Source organism: Callospermophilus lateralis, chromosome 15 (genome assembly GCF_048772815.1).
Source record: "Callospermophilus lateralis isolate mCalLat2 chromosome 15, mCalLat2.hap1, whole genome shotgun sequence".
NCBI lineage: Eukaryota > Metazoa > Chordata > Mammalia > Rodentia > Sciuridae > Callospermophilus > Callospermophilus lateralis.
The window spans coordinates 81,266,552-81,288,127 of record NC_135319.1 but is presented as its reverse complement, the minus strand read 5'-3'; the positions used below and the strand labels follow the sequence as shown (position 1 = coordinate 81,288,127).

At 39.9% G+C, this 21,576-nt stretch overlaps 1 pseudogene; it reads left to right on the top strand.

Moving 5' to 3' along the window:
• The first annotated feature begins 17,613 nt into the window (after positions 1 to 17,613).
• Positions 17,614 to 21,329, top strand: LOC143381095 (L-lactate dehydrogenase B chain-like; annotated as a pseudogene).
• Positions 21,330 to 21,576: the final 247 nt, after the last annotated feature.

Here is a 21,576-nt window from a genome sequence, read left to right as displayed (position 1 = left end):
TAATTTCAATTTTTCTTTCGTGTCCCAGTTAAACCACTACTACCTCTGACCACTTTCAGCCACATTTAGGTCCCCTTTAAATGTGTACCCTCACTCCCACCACAATGCTTATTAAACTGCATGATAATCGCCTCTAATTATTGGTCTGTATGCCTCACCAGATTGAAAATTCCATGAAGTCCCATGGAATTGGTCACTGTTTGGCTGGTCTTGGTTACCGCTGTACCTTTAATGCTTAGCAAAAGCCTGACATGAAGAAAGTGTTTAGTATTTATCTGATAATAACCGAAGAATAAGAACTTGTGATTTTGGTGCCGGGCTGACTCAATGACTTAACCACACAAGCTATTTTGTGGTATTTTGTGGTTTGTACTGGGATCACTGTAAGACTCACAGATAGAACTTGGTATAGAAATGGACAGCACTGCCTTTTCTAATTGGTAACCTAGGGAGCCCCTTTTTTGGAGAGCCGGACTTGAGGGACAAAGGATTCTCAGGACCTAGTGTCTATAGTGAAGCAAAGCAGAGTCCTAAGTGCTATGTTGGAACTCCAGATAAAGGGGATCCTAGGACCTTTCTACCAGCCGGGAAAAGGTCAATGGAAAACAATAGTACATTTCTATTTCTACTAATTAAGATGTGTAAAGTTCAGTTCATTAGGTCTATATTTTTATTTTATAATACACAAAAGGATCTTTTTCTTCTAAGATTTTTTTTTTTTTTATCCCAAATTCCCTTGGAGGTGTTGAGGAATGCAGTCCCAGGCAACACTAGTGCTTGTCTGGATTCCTCTGGTAGAGCCTTACCTTTACCCAGAGCCATAGTATGCCACCTGCCTGTGCTCCCTGTGGACCGTGAGTGCAAAAGCAGGTCATTTTCCCTGGTCGTCTTACGTGTCCCCCAAGGTACCATAAAAACTTCTACTCCTGCCCTCCTGACTACTGCATTTCCTGTTCCCATCCTTGGTTTCCTGTTCTTCTAATTATCCTGATAGAAATGACACAAAGTACTAAAATCGAAATCCTTATACTTCCCCAAAATGGTCCAGAAATAAATTTATATATACATCAAAAGTGTACAAGGGAGGAACTAAGATTTGTAGTGATACTACTGAAATGCTGCAATTCTTAACTTTGGGGAAGTGGTGGATTCCTTGAGAATGTGATGGAAATTACAGATCCTCTCCCTGACAAGATGCATATAATTTTGCATATAACTATAAATTAAGGACTTTTGCTGGATGTGTTAACTGAAGGACTCTCCTAAGTTTTAAGATTTGGATCCTGGGGGATGAGGAGTATTAGAGATGCTTATGCCTATGAATTTGTTGTTAAAAATGAAATACATTTTAAAGGCATGCACCCCATCACAGAGTTTGATTATACGCATTGACACATGCTTTATTAATTTCTGACACTGTCAGCACAAAGACTATTAGGGAGTCACAACAGGGTCATTTGGTATTTGCTGAGAGTGGTTTGAGACCATTAGCTTTCTAATGAAAATATATGGATGTACAATTAGAAAAAAGAGAATTAGCTAAATTGAGCTAAAAGGGAGAAAACTATGTGCTTTAAACTAATATTTCCCAAACGCCTGGACTTTTTTTTTTTTTTTTTAATAGAGCAGCGCCCTCTACCCCTCCGCCCCACCTAGTGCTTACTCTGCCCTTCCCCCATTCTAAAAATCCTGACATATTTTGTGGGGACTGGTGGGATTCTGGGCTGTGGGTAGCTGGAGCAGAAACCTCAGCTAGTTCAGGAGAGGGATAATGTCTACAGGGTGCTAATGCTGGTGGCCATCTCAAGGACCATGACAAGGGGCAAAATCCACTGCTTAAATTAGCAGAATGGTTCTCCAGGTGCTTTACTGTAATACCACCTGGCTTTACATGACCATTTCTCATTTTTAGCTATCATCTTAGAGCAACCTCTTTTTAGGCCTCTGATGATCCCAGTCCGAAAGGTCTTGCTATCCCTGCTCCACTGGTTGCATTTGCCATATATATATATCTTAGTTGTAGATGAACACAGTACCATCATTTATTTATTTATTTTTTTTATGTGGTGCTGAGGTTTGAACTCAGTGCCTCACACATGCTAGGCAAGTGCTCTACCATGGAGTTACAAATCCAGCCCTGCGTTTTTCTATCACTATCATTTACCTATCCCTATAAATGCTCAGAGCATTTATAATTTTATGATTTATATATTATAAAATAGATAATTATATATTTTTTTTGAAAAAAAAACTTGTTTGTTGTCTGCCTTCACTGTATTCTACTTCAACAGAGGGCTGATTTATTTATTAATCTATGGAGAGACGACACAACCTAATGAGCAGAGGTAGGATTTAAATGCATGCAGTCTGATTCCAAATCCTGCCTGCATTCAAATGCCTGCTCTTGCACTTATTAGCTACATGACCTGAGATGGGCGATTTAACCTCTCATCTAATTTTTCTCATCTTATTTTTCTCATCTTCAAATTGTGGATAATATTAGTATCTTCTTTGCTGATACTGCTATTGAGACCTGGGTAACCAGGTTCCTGCCCTGGGTCTTGCGCTTTAGTTGATACAACTCATTCTACCCTGGTTACATCATCCCTCTTGCCCTCCAGCAGTACACAGGGCTCAAGGAATCTGCTTCTATCTCCTGGTATAGATCATACTTCTAATAAAAACTTTCCTGCCCAAATAGCTCTAAGCACCCTTCTAGAGATGGCTGGGTTTGCTCTAGGTCATCCTCCTGGAGATAGATGACAGCAGTATTGTGCATATCCAGAGACTTTATGGTAACCCAGGGTCTGCTCTTTGCAGTGGGAGGGTGGCCAAAGCATCTAAATGTGGGCCACCCACTGATGCAGACCTCCTTGTGTGGTGCAGAAATGATTCTGTGGATGAGGAGAGAAGGAGTAGGCGAGGGTCCTCCTCTTTGTTCTTATTCCTGTCTACTGCACAGAGTGTTAGGAGGACTAAACAATATATTAGATGTAAAGCCTTTAGAAAAAGGCCTGATGTGCTAAGTGCTCAATAAATATTAGCAATTTTTATATTTCTGGTTGGCTTAGCATAGGACTTAGTGCTTAAGAGGTTTAAATTATTTTTTAAATGATTGAATAAATAAACGATTGCTTGAACTATTCACAATTCATTAATTGGGGGTCCTGTCTGGTCCTATTGTTATGTAAAATCACCCATGTATTTGAACTAAAGTTTCCTTCCTTTATTGTAGACATGATTGTTCAAAAGAAAGAAATACTGTCTTGACATCCACAGTTAAGTATGAATTGCAAACTTCCTTTCAGGAATAAAGTCTTGGTTATTAATCTTATAGAAGGGCATCCCTTAGAAAGGGTCTGCATTTTATTTGAGCTAACAGATTATTGTCTTTCTCAAGAAAGCCACAGAAATTTGAATTTATGTACTATCAAATATTCCCTGCTAGCACAAATACATTTGCAGTGACATATACAATAGATAGAAGGATTTGCAACAGATTCCTAGGCTTCAAGACAACTCTGATGATTTTTTTGTCAGCTTAGAGAACCATTATCAGAAGCAAAGTAAGTGGCTGCCTATTTATCTTAGTTAAGGTCCCCAAAGCCCAGCCCTTTGGACTGACCTGCAGCTAAAAATCTCAGGTTTTAAGTCATTTTGTTGTTCATTAATACATATGAAAAGAATGTGGACTTCAGAGGGAGAACAGGGATAAATCCTACTTCTATCATTTATTAGGTAAGTGATCTTAGGGAATTTCTTAACTTCTCTTGGCCCTGGTCCTCTTATCTGTATGATGGGATAATAAAATCCATTGGGCTGGATTAGTAACGCCATTGGAGGTCCTAGTACAGTTCCTCCATGCAGTAGATTTCATTCCCTTCACTATCAAATCACCATTTAGGGGGCCCTGACACATATCTTATTTTGACAGTATAGTTATACAGGAGATACTGAGCATACACTTTCAAATCTGATAAAATAAATATTTCACCAGTGCAAAGTGTCACATACGAGGGAACAGCATAATCATTGTTAGCAAGGGGGCACAGCAGAGTACTAAAAAACGAAAGTTTAACTCCAACGTTCATTTTGCTTAAACTTTGTAAAATGGCTTTTTATTAGATGATATTTCTGATTCATGTAAGATAATCGCTGTTTTGTTGTTATAGCAAGTAGAAAAAACAAATAGAATATTTTAAAAATGAAGCACAATTGTATTTTAGCTTTGATCTTTCAAAACCTCTTTTGGAAAGAAAAATTCTTGTTCAATTCTTGGCAGTCACCTTGCTGGGGATAGGGAGGTGAGGAAGAAAGTAGAGAACATGGGCAGAATGGCAGATGAGGATGGAAGGAAACAGGCAGTCGATAGGGAACTCAAAAGAAAATCTCCACTGACTGTGGTTTTAAAATAGAATCTGGAGTTTTGAAAATTTTTAGTTGAAGCAATAGACCATAATTTAAACAGGGAAAAAAATCCCACCAGAACAGACACACAGAATGTTCCTCTCATATCCACTTAGTGATGGTTTGCTGCAGTTGAACTAATATTGACTTCAGGGTCCATTATGAACATCAAGGCATCAGCTGGATTTTTTTTTTTTTTGACAGTTTGATTTTGAAGACTTTCCTGTAGCTTTTAGTACTTTTTTTTTTTTTTTTTTTTTTTGGATTCATCTTCATTAAGGATTTAAAAGCAAAGGTCTTTGCTTACATTGAAAGTGCTACTTTTTCTAGCACCATACTTCCTTGCTAATGGGTTTCTGAATACCATTTTCATTATTTCATTTTTATAGAACTCTACTTCCTTTATTATTACATTTGCTTTTGTAACGTGTACGATCTGTTGGCATATTACTAGGCTTTAAATATTTTTCCTGTTTATCATTAATAAAAAATGGTTGCTGATTCATTTGCTTTGAAGAATAAATCACTACCTCATCCATGCCCAACAGAAAAATGGCCTGTATTATCTCTCGATTATAGTCACTAGCTATTTTGCTCTGATCTTTCTCTTTTCCTCTCTGCTAGTGAAGATATAATGTTCCTTGGTTACGGAGTGGAAACCAGAAGAACACTAAGGCTGCTTGGCTTCCTACATTTAGCAGTTATCATTTACCTACTTAAATAACATCAGCAATTGACAGTTAACTGAGGACCTTACTTTGTATTCTCTTCTTGGAATCATGAAGGGTTGTCCCAATCATTGTCCCAATTTACAAACGTGACCCACACAAGTTCATGATTAGTAAGTGACCCAGGCTACCACCCACTTCCTTTAATCACACTCAATTCTTTTCTTTCTTTTTCTTTTCCCCCAATTCTTTTCCATCTAAAAAACCACAGTTCCCTTTCACAGTCTGACACTCCCATTGAGCCACAATCCTCTTCTTCTCCCCTTTAAGTCTAAGTCACTTGAGAGTGGTCTGTACCCCTTTCCCCACTTCCTGGTTTCCCATTCAACCTGAAATCCCGGGTTGGTGCCTGCTACTATGCTGGGATCCTGGCAGCTTCTCAATCCTTTCACTGTATGATTTGACATTATGGATTATTCCTGCTGTCCGTGGCTCTTTCTTGGCTTTTGGGTCCTCGCCTGCTTCCTCCAACCTCTTCAGCAGAGTCTTCGTTTCCTCTTGAGTAATTCCTATTCCTGAGGTTTTTCCTTAAACACTGAGATTCCTCGGGACTCCAGCTTCCACTCACTTCCCTTTCCTTTGTTCTCCTTCCCCTCTCCTTCTTATTCCAGAGCAATCTTATCCGTTTCTCACTGTTTCCTCTATAGGCAAATGAGTCTTTGGAAAAAAAAATAAAAACTATTGCAGATGTTTTCAAACACAAGCAAAAGTAGAGACAACAGTGTAATACATGCCCATGTGCCCCGGCTCAGCTGCAGCAATTACTTCGCATATCTTGTGTCATCTCTGTTTCCCATCGTGTAGTTGCGCTTGCAAATACCATTTCATATGGCTTTGAAAGTCACAACTGCCATGCCATTTTTATACCTATGCAAAGTTAACAGTAATTATTTAATGTCATTAAGTAATGACATTGAACCCAGATTGAAACAAGAAATTGATGGTTTTTCTTTTCTTTACTTTTTTTTTTTTTTTTTTTGAGATGGGATCTTGCTATGTTACCCAGCCTGGCCTCAAACTCCTGGATCCAAAATATCTTTCTGCCTCAGCCTCTTGGGATTGCATGTACATTGGTTTCCATTTCTAGTTCTGCCGGGCTCCAAACCTGAATGTCTATCTGGCCTCTGACAGTTTCACTTGGAGACTAGAAAGTTGCCTCAGATTCTTTACATGTCTACCTTAATTTCCTTTGGCACACAGAGCTACTCTTTATCCCATGTTTCCTTTCGGTAAATAACACCTTGGTCCACCCAATTGCTCATACTAGAAACCCAAGGTCTATCCTTGATAGCTCCATCTCACTGACCTCCTGCACCCAACGCATTGCCAAATACGACTAATTCTATTTCCCAAATAGATTCTCAGTCTGCCTTTCCACTTCTATGCCGTTATCTTGATTTAGCTCATCATTTTCCCCCTGGATTGCTGCAGGAGCCCCTGAAATGGTCACTATTTCTAGTCCTGCCCCCTCCAAATGTTCTCCTCCTTACTGCTGGGAATCTTCCTAACATTTAGTCTGCTCCAGTTTTTCCCTTTCTCAAAACTCTCCCCATTGTTTTCAGGATAAATTTCAACTCTTGAGGCCTTCAGAACCTAATGCTTCCTTGCCTCATTTTTCTTTCTCCTTCAGGCACACATTCCCCTGATGATCTTAGTTCTTTCTGACCGTGGGCCATACGCTGTTGACCTTCTGTCCAGAATGCTCCTTCATTTTCTCCCACTCTCCTTTCCTCATTGGATGAGGTCTTGCTGGTCTTCCCATCTTTGCTTAACACCTTAGGGAAAGCCTGTCGCCCCCCCAAGCCTGAATGAGGAGCCCTCTCTCTGGATGACTAGGGCATCTGTAGGTATCTGGTTCTAACTCCTTTGGTAGCACGTATTCCACAGTTTTACAATAATGTGTTTATCTGCTGTCTGCTGTCTTATTTTTGGTGTTAGTGTCCAGAGTAGTGTCTGCTATGAGGCAAATGCACTCAATAAACATTAAAGTTGAGTGAATGAAATCTAAGCCCCATGTTCTTTCCAGTATACCACTGCTTTCTTTGAACTGTATTTTAGGTCATAAGCAGTTGCTATGGCATCAAAGTATCCATTGTTGAAAACTCAAAAATTCAGTTTAAGTTTCAGAAAATAGTTGAAAGTGACAATAATGTGGTATGGGGATAAAGAATATAGCACTGAGCTGGGGATATAGCTCAGTTGGTAGAGTGCTTGCCTCTCATGCACAAGGCCCTGGGTTCAATCCCCAGCACCACACACACACACACACACACAGCATCCATTCTCTGCATGCCAGGCAAGCACCCCATCACTGAGCTACACCCAAGCCCTCCTTCTCCTTCTCTTGAGGAGCTGTGAAGAGCTGTCTGCTGGACACTGTCCATTAGGCCACCTTGTTTAAGTGGGATGATGATCATGTGCTAATATTAGCAGAACCATAAGAGAAGCAAGAACTGGGAGAAGCGCTCACGAAAAAGAAAAACAATCAGGGAGCCCTCTGAAAGAAACCTTTTAACAAACGATAGCAGCAGCAGTTTGCCTACGTCAGCTTTGGAAAACCAGCTTGCAGAGACTCATGCGAGTCTCATTGATTTTGCCCAAAAAACAATCAGTCGGGTTCAATTAGACACTGGCTTTCTTTTGATACAATTGTGTGGGACTTTGGACAGTAATGACAGTGGGGCAGGGGAGATTGCCTGGGAGGATGGCGGTTTGTGAAAGAACATTCCTGTTGAGAGGCAGAAGCTCTGTCCTCAGAGACAAGATGGAGCCCGAGGCTCTGAGAGCGGGTATGGAGGGCTGGATTAAATGCTCTTCCTGGGTTCCTCCTGACCCTTCCATAGTCCCTGGGTGGTTTCAGAACAGTGTCTGTTTGGCAGCCACAGATACCGCAGGGTTGGCACATCTACTTGCAAGTCTAGCTTAGAACCAAAACACTTGTTTTATCTGGTTCACTGACAATTGGATAAGAATAGATGACTAGAAAATTGAAGAATAAGAATGGATGACCCCCATCCTCCTGTTTTGTGTGCCCCCTGAGCCTAGCTGTGCAGGAGGAAATGAGCACAGCAGAGAGACTTCTTCATAAAGCTGAATATTTACTCTCCAGGACTGTCCTTTAATCTGAAGTTACCCCTTTGGTTATTTTTTTCCTTTGGTGGAGTATGGTGAGAAGTATGTGTTTTCTTTTTTTTTTTTTTTAATCAGGGATTAAACTCAGGGGCACTCGACCACTGAGCCACATTCCAACCTTATTTTGTATTTTATTTAGAGACAGGTTCTCATTGAGTTGCTTAGTGCCTTGCCATTGCTGAGGCTGGCTTTGAACTCCGGATCCTCCTGTCTCCGCCTCCCAAGCCCCTGGGATTGCAGGTATGCCACTGCGCCCAGCAGTATATTGTTTTTATTTCAGCTTAGTACATGTTTGGAAAAGAATCAAAATAGGATTTGAGGACCTGAAGGAAGGCCATATTGAGAAACTAACATTCAGGCATGAAGACCTGAGGGTGAATAAAAACTGCCAGGTAAGTGGTGTAAGGGAAGAATGTTCCAGGGAAGAAGGAAACACAGGTGTCAATACAATCAGGTGAGATGGAAACTGGAGTGTTCTAAAAAGAACAAAGGCCCTGGAAAGAAAGGAAGGTCCTAGTTGAGGCTTGGAAACCTTGAGGCCACACCAAGGGTTTTTCACTTTTTCCCAAGAGAAATAGGAAGCAATGTCAATGAAAGACAATTAAGAAACTCAGAAACCTCTTTACATATTTCAGCAGAATGAATTTGATCCAGGAAGTCCATTGTACTGTAGGACCCAGAGGGCCAGAGAGCCTGTGAGGGAACTTGATATTAGTGCTATGAGTCTCCACTCCACTAACTAGAACCCAGAAGGACCCTTGTGGCAAATGGTGGGATATTGGAGTAGGGGGTCCTGGTGTTGAAACTGGAATCGCTAAAGGACAGATCCAGTTTTAATTTCCAAAGTTGCTGTCTGAAGCAGGTGTGGGCTGGGGATAAAGTGGGGCTCCCCTCGTTCTCTTTTCTGCTGACCTGCTGATGCTTCCTATTAATAGAGGCTAACAGGAAGTGTCATTTAGACTCCTAGCCACAGCATTATGAAGCAGAGTGAAAAAAAGGGGGGTTGGGGACTAAGAGACACAACAATAGAGAATGAGTTAGTAAAAGGTTTAAACGAAGAGAGGGATAAGAATTTCTGAAGCGCAAAAGGACTGATATCATGTTAATGACAATTTCTCTTCTGGCATTCACAAAATCATCTCCATGTGTGGGTAGTGTTCTCCAGAGAATGCCCACTTGCTTAACTCAAAGCCTGTTGATCTTATGTCTTCTTTTCAGTGAGTTATACAGGAAGATCAGGGAGCATTGGGTACCATTGCACTGTCTCAGTGAATCCTCACAACAATGTTATTATTATTTCCATTTTATACTAAAGGTAGCTGAGGTAAAGGGAGGCACCCCCAGAGATGTCAGTGCTGATGTTTGATCCAGGGCTTTCTCACCCAAAACCTATGCTCTTTCATCATAGCCCAGAATCTGGGGAGATCTTTTCCACATAAACCTCCAGATGGAAGTTAATTCTCAGATGTCCAATTTCTTAATTGTGAGAAGATTCATGGTTGGAAACCTAGTTTAGTGAGGAGGAAGCATAGTTTTCAGGATTTTTTTTGTGTGTGTGTGTTTTGAACTTTATTTGACCAATAATACTTGAAATTTATGAAGAAAAAACTTTTTGACTGTAGGGCAAATGTTTTCATTTTATGAGTTAATCATATAATTCTCTTCCTGGCAGAGGAGAGCTAAGATTTATTTTCCCCTTCACTCTACTATTAGTATTTTATTTATAATCAGTTTTTTTTTAATTGGGGAGAGAATACACAGTTGGGTTAAGAGGTAGACCAGTGTGAAATGTTATGCAGATAATTGGAAGAGGCCACGTTGCCTGGAATGGGAAGGAATTCTTCTTGAGGGAGAGCTGAATTTTTTTATTAGTACTTATCTGACCCCATTTTTTGAGTTCAATGGCAATGCAAAAGCTAATAGTGTTTGGAGATCATTTAAATCTAAAGCAAATGCATGAAATACCATTATAACCTACCTACAGTTCAACTCAGAGGAAGAAATAACTGCACACACATTAGTAAGAGAATGCTATCTTGATATATATGTTTGTAGAAGTAGGCTAGTTGGTTGTTGCTGACTGTTCGTTTTCTCAGAGGCTTAAGTGGAATGACCTGCCCTTTCTGTAGAAAACCTATTGAAAAAGAAACAGTTATCTAGACATACACCAAAGTTTCAGGCGATATAATAACAGTGGAGTTGTCTTGAATATGCATAATAATGGAGTGTTAACATAATATGAACAATATCAGCAGGCCTTGACCATTTTGTTCAAAAAATGTGTTGTCGTTTCTTCCAAATTAGGTTCCTGTACTAGTTCAACAATAGATGATTTAAAAAAAAAAATTATTAGAAGCCAAGGTCTTTGGCAGAACCAAGCATGTAGCGATACTCTGTATTAGGCACTGCACCCTGTTAGGATCCTCTCACTTCCCCTGTTATCAACCACTTAAAAAATACCACAAGCAAGGCTGGGGATGTGGCCCAAGCAGTAACGTGCTCGCCTGGCTTGCGTAGGGCGCTGGGTTCAATCCTCAGCACCACATAAAAATAAAATAAAGATGTTGTGACCACTGAGAACTGAAAAATAAATATTAAAAAAATACCAGAAGCTTTCTGTAACATTTGTACTTGAAAGACTTCCTGGCTATGCAACAAACTGCAAGACAGTGGAGTTATCTTGAAAACAGTGCCACCCCGCTTGGAATTTGATTTCTTTTGTATTCCATGTTATCTACCCAAGAAATTCTTGGGTGTGGTATACATTTCTGGAAGGTCTCCTAGGTTATGTAGATGACTGCTGAAGAGACAAACAGGGTGGAAAGCCATTACATTTATGTTGTTCTGTTTTTAATTCTTAGAAGTCACATGTGTTCTAGGTTAAATGCAACTACTCTTGTCTTGCCATAAATGGAGAAGTGCTTCTAAATCTATTGGCCTACTGCAGGGGAACCATTCTCACACCATTCTCAAAAATTATTCAGGATGCCCCAAAAGCTTTTTTTTCAGCCAATTATATTTATCAACATTTATTCTATTAGAAATTTTAAAATATATTTCATTTCACTAAAAATTATAGTAAGCATGCTGCATGTTAATCACATTTTTAAATGGCAAGTAACTAAGTGTATTTAATTTAACATTTTATCTTGAGATACTTGTAGTTGCAAAACATGATACAGATCGATCCTGCGTATCTTTTACTCAGTTTTCCTCAATTGTACAATCTTCCAAAACTGTGATACAATAACATCACAACCAGAATACTGGCATCGATACGGTCAAGATCCAGAACAGATCTATCACAACAAGGTTCCTTCTTTTGCCTTGTATGGTCATATCCCTTCTGCCTCCACCATCAAGCCCTGGCCACCACTGATCTGTCCTCCACTTTATAGTTTTGTCATTTCAAGAATATGATGTAAGTGGAATCACATAGTATGGAAGCATGAGATTGGCTTTCTTCACTCTGGACACAGACCCATGTTGCTGTATGTGTGAAGGTTTGTTCCTTTCCATTGCTGAGCAGCATTCTACCGTGTGGATGTATCACAAAGTATTTGGCCATTTGCTCATTCAAGGTCCAGTTTTTGTCTATTACATACATGGCGGCCGTGAACAGAGCAGGTTTTTAAGTAACATGAGTTGGTTTTTTTTTTTTTTTAAATTTCTTTGGGATAAATGCCCCAGAGTATAACTGCTGGGTTATATGGTGGTTGGATGTTTTTGTTTTGCGAGACCCTGCCAAACTGCTGTTCAGAGTGGTGAAATATTTTACATTCCCCCCAGCAATGCATGAGTGACCTAGTTTCTCTGTATCTTCACCAGCATTCATTCAGTGTTACCATTATTATTATTTGTGAATTGCCATTTTTTCAGCTTTATAATTATGGTCAACTACACAAGACATAGCAAGTGTGCAGTTCAGTGGTGTTAAGTCCCTTCACGTTGTTGTCCATTTCCAGAGCTCTTTTCATCCCACACATGGAGGCTCTGCACCCTTTAAACCCAACTCGCCATTCCTCCTTCCCTCCAGCTCCTAGCAACCATGTTCTTTTTTCTCTATGAATGTGACCATGGAGGTGCTTCATGTAACTGGAATCCACAGTGTTTATCATTTTATGACTTACAATATCTCCTCAAGTTTCCTCCATATTGTAACACATGTCAGAATTTCTTTTTTAAGGATGAATAGTATTCCATTGTGATTATGTGCCTCATCTTGCTCATTCATTCATCTGCCAATGAAGACTTGGGTTGCTTCCACATTTTGGCTATGATGAATAATACTGCCATGAACATGGGTGTACAAATATCTCTTCCAGACCCTGCTTTCGATTCTTTAGCGTATGTGCCCAGAAGGAAAATTGTGGAATCATTTGCAATTTCACGTGAATTTAAGGTTTTCTCTTTCTGCGACAAAAAGCCATTGGAATTTTGATAGTGATTGCACTAAATTCATAGATAGTCTTGGGGAATATAGTCATAAGAACAATAGTGAGTCTTCTAATACATGAACATCTATTTAGGTCTTTTAAAAGGCTTTTTGTTGGGGCTGGGGTTGTGGCTCAGCAGTAAAGTGCTGGCTTAGCACACGTGAGGCGCTGGGTTTGATCCTCAGCACCACATAAAAATAAATAAATAAAGGTATTGTGTCCAACTACAACTATATATATATATTTTTTTTTAATAAAATAAAATGCTTTTTGTAATGTTTTGTAGTTTTCAGTGTAATTCTTGCATCACCTTGGTTAAACTTATTCCTAAGTATTTCATTCATTCATTCATTCTTTCTTTCTTTTTTTCTTGGTACCAGGGATTGAATCTAGAGGTACTTACCTGCTGAGCCACATCCCCATCTCTTTTTAATATTTTTATTTGGAGACGGGATCTCACTGATTTGCTTAGGCCCTCAATAAATTGCTGAGCCTGGCTTTGAACTTGCAATCCTCCTGCCTCAGCTTCTAGAGTCGCTGGGATTACAGGTGTGCGACACCACATCTGGCTTCATTCTTTTTTATGCTCTTATTAAAGGAGTTGTTTTCTTTATTTTCCCTTACGTTGTTCGTTGCTTGTTTATATAGCCACATAAAGAATTTATATGGGTCGATTTTGTATCATACAATATTGGTGAATTCATTTATTACCGCTAGTGCTTTCCCTGTGGATTTGTAAGGTTTTCTAGATGTAAAGTCACGCCATCTGAGAATAGATTTAGATAACTTTTCCTTTTCCTTTGCCTAATTACTCCATCTAGGGCTTTCAGTGCAGAGGTCAGGAAAGCTTTCAGTCTATTTTGTCCTGATTGTAGGTGGAAAACTTTCCGTCTGATACTGTTAGTTTTAGGTTTCTGTAAATGTCCTTTAACTGGTTGAGGAAGTCCTTGTCTATCAATGGTGTATTGATAGATGCAGAGTTAAAAACATTGATTTGAGATCTTTCTCTTTTTTTGGTGTAGGCATTGTCAGCTGTGGATCTCCCTCTGAGCACTGCGTTTACTGTAAGCGCCCCACCCCTTTGGTACTGGTGATTGAACCCAGGGGTGCTCTACCACTGAGCTCCATCCCCACCGCTTTTTATTTTATTTTGTGACAGGATCTCACTGCCTTCCCCAGGCTGGCCTTGAACTTTCAATCCTCCTGCCTCAGCCTCCCACGTAACTGGGATTCCACAGTACCACGCCCAGCTATCCCATGTGTTTTGATATTTTGTTATTTCATTTTCATTCATCTCAAAGTATTTCTAGTTACTCCTGTGATTTCTTCTTTGACCTCCTGGTTGTTTAACCTCTTACAATTTTAATGGCTATAGTGATATTCTTGGTATCATTCCTGATATTGATGACTTATGTATTTTCTCTTTTTATCTTTCTCAATCTTGCTAAATGTTGATCCATTTTATTGATTTTTTTTTCAATGAAGCAGCATTTGCTTTATTAAGATTTTCTATTGCTTGTGTTTTCAACTTCTTTTAATTATTTCATTCTTCTGCTTGAGCTGGATTTAATTTGCTCTTTTTTTCTTAGTTCCTTGAAATGATTATTTAGGTTATTGGTTTGACATCTTTCCTATTTTTTGATGTAAGCATTTAGCAGTATAAATTTCCCTTTCGTTATTATTTCAGCTATGCCCCACACAATTGGACATGAACTTTCATACAGAAAAATACTTAAGATACCAATTATATCACAAAATCTATAGTAATTAGGCTAATGATCCCTAGTTTTCTCTACCACAGCCCCTCTCTTTTATTCATACTTCTCTTAAACACTGGTCCCTAGAATGTAGAATTCTGGATTGTTCCAGATATTGCAAAAGTAGACTTGGGGGCTGGGGATGTGGCTCAAGCGGTAGCGCGCTCGCCTGGCATGCGTGCGGCTCGGGTTCGATCCTCAGCACCACATACAAACAAAGATGTTGTGTCCGCCGATAACTAAAAAAAAAATTTAAAAAATTCTCTCTCTCTCTCTCTCTCTCTCTCTCTCTCTCTCTCTCTCTCCTCTCTCACTCTCTCTTAAAAAAAAAGTAGACTTGGACTTTCAATTTATTATTTTTCATCCATTTACTCATTCATTAATTGAACAGAAATTACTGAGTTCCTACACCAGGAACTGTGCTGGTTAGGAATACACAGATGATTAAAGCAGATGTATTCATTATTAATGACCCTACCTGACAGAGATGACAAATAATCGAATAATTTCAGGGGTGACCTCTATCTCCCTATTACAGAAACGCTATTCCCATCAACAAAAAGGTAGTTAAGATAGTTAAATCCCATGAGTTTTGTTTTTTTTTTTCCCTCCCAACCATTCTGTCATTTTCTACCCTATTTCCAGAACTGGTGCTTTGATGTAGGGTGATCCTTAGGCGGTGTGCACTCTATAGGCTACACCAGTTGCTTAAAACTGTCGTCTTTCTGATTAGTGGGGGCTGTGGTCAAATATCTTGAACAGCATCGCTGGCTTGAACATTCCTGGTTTGATGATTGCAAACATCTCTGTCACTTCCCACTGATTCCTCTTTGGGGATACAATCTCTGCCCACAATAGAGTAACATCTTAGAATTGGATAGAATGACCAACTAGTGAGGAGTTCTTTTGTTAGTTAAGCTTTTTGGTCCTCCCTAAAATCCTGGGTAGAAATAAGCCCCAATTGGCAGATGAGGAAATTGAGACTCAGAGGCTAAGCAGCTTTCCCAGGTGGGAAAAATCAAGAACAGACACTGGTTTCTAGACTCCCACCAGGCCTTTACTTCTTGTCTCCATCTCGCTGCCTCCCCATAGCTGACCATTAAATATGTTTTAAAGAGGGCAAAGTCCAATTGCATAATAGATCTGCCTGTCTAAAACATGATGATTAGTGCTAATGGTCGGGTATTACCTGGCATGCATGTGTTAGGTTTACAGTAAAGAATGTCTACTTTTTATTAACTGTCCTTTTAGATATATTAGTGACTGTCACACCTGAATTATAACAAAGAAGCACTAGAGAAATTCAATGTGGGCGGCAAAATTCTTTGAAGAATAACTAGTTATAATTGGGGAGTCTGAACACATTTCAGAGTTGCACGTTTAATATGCAGTATGGTTAATTGCACTGTAATTACAGTATTTTAGAATGCCATGCTAAGTGTTTAATCCTTTTCAGGTTTGCCCTCCAATCAGTGGTCTGCCTTCATTTTTCCAGATTGATGAAGTCTGCCTGAGAGAAGGGGGTAGGTAACAAGATTGTGTCCATGTGTCTAATCAGCTGGGAAAGTTGTAAAATGAATCTTTCCTATCTGGAATTTATATTTAATCATAGTGATGCTCTCTTTATGAATGAGGGCTGATTAGTTAGTTGTTGAAGTAGGAAAACAATAAGAGCGTTTATTTACGCAGATAAGTTATGCCGAAGTCATTATTTGGTCTGATTGAGCTGATGGGGATATTCACATTACCTCAGCACACAGACCCACTTAATCTTATTCATAATGTTAATTATATACTCCAAGAGTTACTGCTGTGCTCTTATTTACCGTGTTTACTATTAGAGTTTGTTTATCCATGTGGGATTTTATGGCTTCCCTCTCTTTCACTGGACTATGCCCCTTTTACAGAAATAAAATGCATTTCTACTCCTAGAAACCTAATCTTCTTTAGTTTATTCTCAGCCATTCTGATGACATCTAATAAAGGAAAGGAAACTCAGTTTAGTTGCACAGAGTTGGTTAAGACTGTACCGTTAAGCTGAATTTTTAATAGTATTTTTTTTGCCTTTGTGTATTTGCATATTCTTTTTCACTGTCTAGAGTTTTCTTTCCCTGTATATCCCCTGAAAAGCTATTATCCATCTTTGAAATCCATTTCTTGGGGGAATAGTCCTTAATCCTACCAGAGAGAGTTAACCATTGCTTCCTTTCTCTCAGGGCTGTATCTGAACATCAATAAACAGTAGAATCACAGCCCTGATATATTGTATTGCAATTATCTTTTGTTAATTGTTTGCTTTCCTTGACAGACTGGTTTGTCTGTTGTATTCGTCTGTCTTATCAGCCAAGTCTAACAGTGCATAGTTCTCAGTGCTGATTGACAGTTTTTGAAAAATAATTTTCAAGATCTACTTTACATACCATACACTCACTCTTTCAAAGTGTACAGGTAAGTGGTTTCTAATGTACTCGCAAAGTGGAAAACCATCACAACCACCCAATTTTAGAATATTTTAATCACCTCAGAAAGAAACCCCAATCCCATCAGCAGGAGTCATTCCTTATGCCCTCTTTCCCCAGCTCCTGGAAACAACTCCTCTGATTTCCGTCCGTATGGATTTTCCTATCTGGACATTTCATTTAAATGGAGTCATATAATGTTCCATGGCATATTTTCAAGGATATCCATGTCCTTGTATGCACAGGTGCTTCGCTCCTGCCCAGTGCTATTCCATTGTGTGGATATATTATATTTTATTTATCTACTTACCAACTGATGGGCATTTCAGTGGTTTTCACTTTTTGACTATTATGAATAAAACTTCTACAAACATCCATGTACAAGTTCTTCTATGAACACACACTTTCTATGATCTGGAGTATATTCCTGGCAGTGGAATTTCTGGGTCTTATGGTAACTCTGTGCTGCACTTTTTGGGTTGCGGCCAAACACTTCTGAAATGGCTGAACTGCTGGGTGCACCTGTGGTCCCCACTCCTGGGGAGGCTGATGGGAGGATGAGTGGAGCCCAGGAGTTTGAGGCCAGCCTGGGCAGCATAATGAGACCCTATCTGAAAACAACAAACCAACCAAGAAAGAGTCAAGCAAACAGAAATCTAGAATGCCTACACCATTTTATATTCCAAAGCTGGCGATGGATGATGCTTCACATTTTTCTGCATTCTCCCCAACCTTTGTCATTGTTGTCCTACTGATTACAGCCATCTTAGTGGGTATGAAGTGGTATCCTTGATGTTTTTATCTGTATTTACCTATGACTCATCATGTTAAACACCTTTCACATATTATTTGCCATTTTGGGGGCCTCAGCTTTTTTGACATTTTACATGTGATGTGCCTAGGTGTAGATTTTTTTTTAAAAAAGTATTTTTCCGGGCTGGGAATGTGGCTCAAGTGGTAGCGCGCTCGCCTGGCATGCGTGCAGCGCGGGTTCGATTCTCAGCACCACGTACAAGCAAAGATGTTGTGTCTGCCGATAACTAAACAATAAATATTAAAAAAAAAAATTCTCTCTCTCTCTCTCTCTCTCCTCTCTCACTCTCTCTTTGAAAAAAAAAAAAGTATTTTTCCAGCTTGAATTTCTCTGAGATGCTGGATTTACAGTTCAGTCTCTGATATTAATTTTGGAAAATTCTTAGCCTTCATTTCTTCAAAGATTTCTCCTATTCCTTTCCCTCTTTCTTCTCCTTCTGGTGTTCAATTACATCTTCCTGTTACACCATTTGTAATTATCCAGCTCTTCTTGGTTATCATGTTCCTTTTTTTCCCCCACTTTTGTTTCTGTTTTTTAGTTTGGGAAGTTTCTATTAACATATCTGCATAATCATTGATTCTTTCCTGTTGTGTCCAGACTATTCATGAGCCCATCTAAGGAATTCTTCATTTCTAATATAATATTTTTATTTCAAACTTTTATTTTTTATTCCTTCTGGGAACTTCTATTGCTCTGCTTGCACATTTCATCTCTTCTTGCATGTTGCCTGCTTTTTTCCACTTGGTCTCTTAGCATACCATGCTTATTTTAAATCTCCTGCTTGATGATCCCTAAATCTGAAACTGGTTGTGATGTTTACTATCTCTTTAAGCTGACTGTTTTTATCTTTTAGTGTGCCTTGTAATTTTTTTTCTTTCAAAACTAGACAAGATATATTGGGTGAAAATAACTGGGGTAAATAGACCTTCAGTGTGAGGTTTTTCTGGCTAGAAGTCAGGTTATGTTTATTGTCTGCCCTAGCTCCATGTATCAGAAGCTAAGTTTTCCTTTGTTCTTGTCTCCCCTGTTGCTTATGAACTCAAGACCCCTTAAATCAGATCTGAGACGTGACATTCTTTCCACCGTAGTTCCCTCTATTACACAGGAGCCCTGTCAAATGTAGAAGAGGTGGTGGGGTGTGAGAAGAGGGGACCCGTATGCTGCAGTCCTATGATTAGGCTTCAGTCTTTCAGTGAGCCTACACCCTTAGGCTACCACCTTGTAAATGTTTCTTAGTTTCCCTCTAGTTAGAGAGACAAGAAGACTAGCGGAGTGGCGTTGGGTATCTTCCTTCCCCAAATCAGAGGCATGAAGAGGCTGGTTTTGTTTGGGCTTGGTTTGGTTTGGTTTCTGGCACCACGTGGCAGGCTGGAGCAGGACAGAGTTGGGCAATTTCGTTGCCCTGGTCGGTTAGGCTCCGATAAAACCTTAGCTGTTTGGACTTTGATAAAACCCTTTCTTCTGAAGGCAGGCCTTGTTAAGGATGAAAGAATGCCCTGGACATATTTAAAAATGGCTACATTTCTGCTCTCCTTGGGGGGAGTACAGGGGAATTTTTCTTCCATATTCACTGTGAGAATCTTGTAGGGTTACTAATGGTAAAACTCACAAAAATGTGGGCCCCTCCCCGCCACACCTGGGTGGCCCTGAGTTTTTTTTTTTTTTTTTTTGGTACCGTGGATTGAACTCAGGGGCACTCGACCACTGAGCCACATCCCAGCCCTATTTTGTATTTTATTTAGAGACAGGGTCTCACTGAGTTGCTTAGTGCCTCGCTTTTGCTGAAGCTGGCTTTGAACTCGCGATCCTCATGTCTCAGCCTCCTGAGCCTTTGGGATTACAGGCATGTACCCCCGCACCTGGGGATCTCTGTCATTTTTAAAGAAGAGTTTTGCTGGATACAGAATTCTTGGTTGGCAATCTTTTATTAAGCATATTGAGTATGTCTTCCTACTTGTCTGACCTCTTTGACTTTTGACAGTTTGTGTAACTAGGTGTGGATTTTTGAGTTTATCCTATCAGGATTTATTGAACTTCTTGAATAGACTTATATCCCTAAGCACTCATGTAACCTTTTAGATTTTTAGGACTATATCAGAACTATTTTTTCCCTTTGTGGTGCTAGGGAACCAACCCGCGTGCTAGGAAAGCATGCTACCACCGAGCTACACCCCCAGTCCTTATTTCAGAACTTTTTAATATACCCAAGTACCTCTCATTCCCTAAGTGTTCCTTCCAAGTGTTTCATTTGGCTTATTGGTTACCCCAACTGTTTTTGTCACCTGAGTTTTTGCTGATTCTTTTCAATAAATGCTCTGTGATTGTTGGCAATGGGTGAACTCTGAGTTGGAGCAAATAAAGATAAGCCTTGTGAATGGGATTTTCTGGGCAACTGCCATACAGACCAAAGGGTAACAGTATCTGGAAAAGGGGTTGTGGAGGAACTCTAACTCCATTCTGCTTCCTCCAGAGGCCCTTATGATACTGTTTTCACTGTAGTTTTAGGACCACTGACTGCAGATCCTACACCTGAGGAGTTGCGCGCTTCTGACATTGCCTTCACAAGTCTCTTCTAGTGGTCTGGAGAGCCTTCTCTCGCCTGCTTGAAGTTGTGACCCTTAAGGAAAAGCTCGTTGCACCAGTTGCAGAAGAAGAGGAAGCAGTTCCCAAACAATAAGGTCACTGTAATGGCTGTTGGACAAGTCGATATGGCGTGTGCAATCAGCTTTCTGGGAACTTCTCAGGCTCATGAACTTGCCCTGGTGGATGATTTAGAAGATAAGCTCAAAGGAGAAAGGATGGATCTGCAGCATGAAGCTTATTTCTTCAAACACCCCAAACTGTAGCAGATAAAGTTTAGTCAGTGACTGCCAATTCTAAGATCGTGGTAGTAACTGCAGGAGTCCTTCGGCAGGAGGGGGGCAATTGTCTCAATCTGGTGCAGAGAAATGTCAATGTCTTCGGATTCATTATTCCTCAGATCATCAAGTACAGTCTCTCAATGATTTCCAACCCAGTGGACATTCTTACATATGTTACCTGGAAACTAAGTGGATTACCCAACACCGTGTGATTAGAAGGGGGTGTAGTCTGGCTTCTGCTAGATTTTGCTATTTTATGGCTGAGAAACTTGGCATTCATCCTAGCAGCTGCCATGAATGGATTCTGGGAGAACATGGCAACTCAAGTGTGGCTGTGTGGAGTGGAGTAAACGTGGCTGGTAGTTCTCTCCAGGAACTAAATCCAGAAATGGGAACAATAATAGTGAAAACTGGACGGAAGTACATAAAATGGTGGTTGAAAGTGCCTATGATGTCACCAAACTAAAAGGATACACAAACTGGGCTGTTGAGTGAAGTGTGGTCGACCTCATTGAAACCACGTTTAAAAATCTATCCAGGATTCATCCAGTCTCAACCATGGTGACAGGGAGGTATGGCATTGAGAATGAAATCTTTCTGAGCCTTCCCTAAGTCCTCAATGCTCAAGGATTAACCAGCATTATCAGCCAGAAGCTGAAGGATGATGAGGATGCTCAGCTCAAGAAAAGTGCAGGTACCCTGTGGGACATCCAGAAGGACCTAAAAGACCTGTGACTGCTGAGCTCCATGCTATAGAAATTGGAACACTGCAAGGTGATTCACCCTGGGCCTTAATTCTCATCCATGGACATGGGTCATTTGCTTCTTCTTTAATATGTGATATGGGCTACAGAATCAAAGCCCAGGCTTGCTTTAATGTCCTTAAAAAAAGACTACTGGTATTTAATTAAGACTACTATGGAGTTGGGGAGAGATGGATGAGAATAGATTGAGTTAAAATGCCATACATTTTTTTTAAAGA